This window comes from Panthera pardus, unplaced genomic scaffold, assembly GCF_024362965.1.
Source record: "Panthera pardus isolate Hobbes unplaced genomic scaffold, ASM2436296v1 HiC_scaffold_17, whole genome shotgun sequence".
Lineage (NCBI taxonomy): Eukaryota > Metazoa > Chordata > Mammalia > Carnivora > Felidae > Panthera > Panthera pardus.
This window is the reverse complement of record NW_026526732.1, coordinates 90,727,206-90,733,205: the sequence shown is the minus strand read 5'-3', so window position 1 is coordinate 90,733,205 and position 6,000 is coordinate 90,727,206.

The following is a 6,000-nucleotide window of genomic DNA, read 5'->3' as shown; positions in this document are numbered from 1 at the left end:
ATGAATATACTTTAAGTAGTTCTAATGAGAAATCATGTAACTTCTTTTGTATCAGATTATGTATGGTGATAAACCTGTGAACATGTGTCATGGCAGATATCCTTTTGAAACATTTGCCTTGTTATTTGGGGGAAACCATTCATCCATGGGAAAAAGGAACAACGCACATGGCAGAATCTCTTCAAGGCTATTTTTGTGTATGTGCAGTTCAGTGTAACTCCCAAAACCTTTCAGTGTTTGATAGAAAGTTATGATTCAGTTTATTTGTTGATAATTTAACATTTCAGTTAGAAGCAAAAAATGTCTTATTCCTAGAATTTATAAAAATACATCTTGCCATCTTCAAATCATTTACCAACAAAATTACCCAAAAACATTCTTTTTGTTAAGCAGAAAAAAGAAAAACAAACAATAATGAAGTAGGATAAAATAGTCCAGAAGTTTCTGAAAATTTTAAATGCTTTAGATGTATGAAAAAAAAGAACACTTAAAATCAGATAATGAAGAAACATGTTATATAATGTGATTGAATAATGTAAAAAAGATTAAGAATTTCGTTATGAAAATAGGCAAAATTAGTTTTGAATGGTTGGGGAATTTAAATTAAGATAAAAATATGGAATAAGATAATACAATACGGTGAGAAGAAAAGATACATATATTTTTATCTAATATCAAAGGAAAAATAATTCCTGTGTGTCAAAATAGTAAAATAAAACATAAAATAAAAATGCAAAAAATTATATTATAAAAGCTTAAAACTTTAGTATACCAACAATACCATATAAACATTAAGTCATACAATAATTATGAAAAAATTAAAATAAATGGAAGTTAATATATTTAATACACAAAGTGTTCATAAATCAATAAGAAAAAAAAGTTATACAGTCTCACATAATATAATGCTGGAAAAAGGCATTGACAGGAATTTCAGGCATTGATCTAAGAAACATGTATGTGTTTAAAGGTAATTAGAGTTAAAATAAATGAAAAATTCCAAACATGTGACTGTTAGTAACTATTTGATATCATGACAAAGGTCCTATGCAACATAGTTTACTATGATGAACTTTGTGCACTCCTAACTTAGACTTAAATTACAAAAATCCTAATTAAAAGGGCAGTACATGTACCCTGATATTTATAGCAGTATTATCTACAATGGCCAAATTATGGAAACAGCCCAAGTGTCCACTGACTGATGAATGGATAAAGAAGAGGTGATATATTTGGATAGATAGATAGATAGATATCTATCCATATATAGATATATAGATTAATATTACTGAATCATAAAATAAGAATGAAATCTTGCCATATGATATATTCTTTAATACCATATCATTTCACTTATATGTAGAATTTGAGAAACAAAACAAATGAGTGAAGGAAAAAAAAGAGAGGGAGGCAAACCAAGAAACACACTCTTGACTATAGAGAAAAAACTGATGGTTACCAGAGAGGGGGTGGGATGGGTGGCTGGATTAAATAAGTTATGGGGATTAAGGAGTGCCCTTGTGATGGGCACTAGCTGTTGTATGGAAGTGTTGAATCACTATATTGTACACTCGAAACCAACATTACACCGTTAACTAACTGGAAATTTTAAAAAAAACTTAAAAAATCAAAATATAAAGAAATTATAAAACTTTTGTGATGCATATTGTAAACAATTTTTATAATTTTAAATATTAATTCTCTTTGATTCATTAACCTCATTTAAAAGAATATCATTAAATTATCCAAATTTATTAATTTATCCTAAGAAAGCAGTAAAAAATGTGGTCAAAACTTTAGATATGAAGGTTATCTGTACAATGTAATGTTATACAGTAACTAGGCTAAAATACTCACTATAGACACTTGGTTATATTATTTATAATATTTTATTTATTTGGAATACGGTTTTCAAAGATTATTTGACATCAGAGGAAAATTTCTATTGTATCAAAATATACAGAGATTTTATATATGGATGGTGAGAACATAAACACACATACATGCACATGTATTAAAATGTTTTATATTTTAGTTAACTATAAACAAATGTTATTACTATCAGAAAATTCGATAATTTACACTTCTTTCAAGGTTATAAGGATGGGCAAAATATATAGTAGCAAAACTGTTTTATGATTTTTCATAGTGTTGGCAGTTATACGTTTAAGAGCACACCTATAGTTTGCATGGTCTATTTAAATATAAGCAAATTACAAATTAACCAGAATTTTTCTTCTGTATCCTTTTAAAAACTATTCATAGATGGTTGCCAAAATAAGATCACTATTAAATAAATTTTATAATGGCCATTAAACAAAAATGATAATATTGGATATGAAAAGTCATGGTGACTATAAAGCCTAATTGTTAAAACTGTGGTCTTATTTTTATTCTACACTGCTCATCAGGGTTTTTTTTAAGGAATGTTATTGTACCCTAAAATATATTATTTCTATTTTAAGGAAGAAAGACATATTTAAATGTGTTTAAGGATACAAATACCAAGTTATTAAAAGTAATTTTCAAAATGACACAAAAAATGGTAATAAGAGCACCCCAAATCACCATTTCAGATATCTAAGTTTTTTCAAAATGTCAGTAACTAGTAATAAGCTTAGGAAAATCTTCAGCAAAATAGTCAGAAGTTGGAGTTTCATGTTCAATGAATCAATGCAAATGGCTAGGAAAAAAAACTCAAGAAAAAATGTTTCAACATCTTTCTAGCTTTTTTTTTTTTTTTTTTTTTTTTTTTTAAGAAAGAGAGAGAGAAAGCACAAGCCAGGAAGCCAGGGAGAGGGGCAGAGGGGGCAGAGGGAGAGAGAGAATCCCAATAAGTCTCCACACTCAGATCATAGACTGATGGGGCTCAATCCTATGACCCTGAGATCATGACCTAAATTGAAATCAAGAGTCAAAGAGACAAACTCTCAACCAACTGAACCACCCAGGCACCCCATAGCTTTTTTTACTATAATAAGATAAAACCAATAAACTCATTTGTGTATATTTTTAAATGGCATTTTATAATCATATATCAACTGTCAACAGTAGCTCATGAAATTATTTTTTTCTTTTTTAAATTTTTTTTTGTAACATTTATTTATTTTTGAGACAGAGAGAGACAGAGTATGAATGGGGGAGGGTCATAGACAGAGAGGGAGACACAGAATCTGAAACAGGCTCCGGGCTCTGAGCTGTCAGCACAGAGCCCGACACGGGGCTTGAACTCACGAACCGCAAGATCATGACCTGAGCCGAAGTTGGACGCTTAACCGACTGAGCCACCCAGGCGCCCCGAAATTATTTTTTTCAATCATCAAATTGAGGCAGGGAGTAGAGAGCTGTCCTTTTACCACAAATAAAAGAGCTCCCTCTGCCACGAAAAAGAATTAGGCACACAGTGTCTACCTGATTACTTGGTTCAAGCATGACTGCTTCCTCATGCATATATATATATGTATATATATTACTGATAAATAATTTTAACATCTACTCTATAGAAATCATCCATGAATTCATCTAAACCTTTCTTTATTCTATTATGTTTTAAGCCTTTGTGTACTTACTGGGAATGGTTTCTGTTCACACATTTGCCATATATTTCTGTTACACAATGCTTTGAAACAAATCTCATCTAGCTCCTTAGAGGCATTTTTATCCAAGAGCATATATCAAGGATTCATTCTCTTTTAAAAGAATGGAAATCAATACTTTTTGGACAAATTGAAAGAGATACTGCATATGCCAAGTGCCCAGCATAGTGCCTAGGATACAGCAGCCATTTAACAGATTTAGTTTCATTTTGCACTTCCTTTAATTACCCTAAAACCACTCCTTCAAATGTTAAGCCCACTTCAGTGTCTTAGAATTTGATTGTTCAATATTTATTAGCTATATTCATATATTTATGATTTTATGAAATCTGAACATTAACCATCATCTTCTTCTTCCAGCATTATTACAATACCTTTTCATTGGTTTCTCAATTTCTGTTTTCATTTCCATCCAAGTCTATGCTCAAGATAGATGTTAGAGTTCTGAAAAACTATAACAACAATAACAACAACAAAAAAGCAAAAAAATTCAAGTCCCTTCCCTCACTTTGTTGCTGAACTACAATAATATATCATATAAAGTTGAAAACTGAAGTCTCCATATTGTTATCCCTTGCTACCTAATTAGTGATTATGCCTTTCTGTTCCAGCCTTAATGATCCACTGATCCACTTGGTTTTGTTTGTTTGTTTGTTTGTTTGTTTGTTTGTTTTGGGGGGAAGGTTTGAATGGGAAAAGTCCAAAGATACTCCCTTTCCAGGACCTTTGAAGAGAGGACTTCTCATTACCACCCTATAGCAACTCCCTTCTCAGCTACATCTGTATTAGATATCCAAAGGGGAAAAAATGTCTGGCAACATCTCCATATTTTCTTAATGTATAACCAAGTTGCAGATATGGAAAAATATGGGAATATATGCATACACAGTAATATAGCATAAGAATTTATAATGTAAAAATTTTGAAAGAGTAAGGAAGCAGAGAGATAGCAAAAATAAAAGGAATAGGAAGTTATTGTATCTCCAAAATGAAATAGTAAGGAAATCTTTAAAATAAATAAAAATATGATGATAGAATAATTCACTTTAGGTAAATACTTTTTTATTCCTAGAATCAAATTTATGTCATATTTAAGAGGCTGAATATCTTGAATCCTGAAGCAGAAAATGAGAAAAAATGATGAGAAGTAAGAGAATAATTTGTTTTTTCAGATGAACTCAGTCAGATAATCTGAATTACTTAATGCATTTTACCCACATAGTGCCAATTATATGTATTTATATGATTATATGTTTAGTATACCTTTTTGTAAGTTTGTCATAAAGAAGTTTTTTTTTTTTTTAATTTTTATTTATTTACTTTTGAGAGAGAGGGCACTCACTGGCTCGTCCATGCCTATGAGCAGGGAAGGGGCAGAGAATCCCAAGCCTGCTCTGCACTGTCTGCACAGAGCCCATGTGGGTTTTGATCTGAGGAATCATTAGATCATGACCTGAGCCCAAATCAAAGGTCTAATGTTTAATTGGCTGAACCACCAAGGCACCCCAAGGACCTTGTTTTAAATTTCAAATATTTCCCATGGTTTTAAAGAAAAGAAGAGAGAAAATATTTGGGGGAATTTGTGAAAGATTACCTCTATTACAATGTAACCTACAATATGAGACAGGTAAAGGATACTGAGACAGGTAAAGGATGCTAAAAGGAGCATCTTATTGCCATGCTGTATTTAGCTATTACATAAGAAAAATTCTAGTATCATTCTCTACAGTGAATTCAGAAAATCCCAGAAATCATCTTTGTGGGTCCAAAAGTAAGAAATATTTCCATATGTGTCTCCAACCTCACACTGTTGTAATTTTCTTTTTTATCTATTCTTTTTAATGTTTATTGTTTACATTGAGAGAGCACATGCACAGGAGCTTGATTGTGGGGAAGAGAGAGAGAGAGAGAGAGAGGGAAAGAGACAATCCCAGCAGGCTCCATGGTCACTGCAGAGTCCAACATGGGACTTGATCCCACAAACCATGAGATCATGGCCTGAGCAGAAATCAAGAGTCAGACACTTAACTGAGCCACCCAGGGGCTCCTGTTTTGTTTTGTTTTTGCAAGAAACTGTAAGTAACTTGATTAGAAAACATTTATTTTCCTTTTTAATTCCAGAAAATAGCAAATGTCTGGCTATTTTTAATTTGTTGTAGAATAAATAAGTGAATTTTTGTTGGTCATGTAAATCTATAATTTTATAAAGATAAAGGCAAATGGTCTCACCTGGAGAGAGCAATAGACTTTTATTTTTCTTTTTCCCACACAACACAGGGAATTTGCTATTTAAATCATATTTTAAGAAAATAAGATCATTTTTCAAAATTTCCCCAAAGCATTTCTAACATAATTTTTTTTAAATTTTTTTAACGTTTATTTATTTTTGAGACAGAGAGAGACA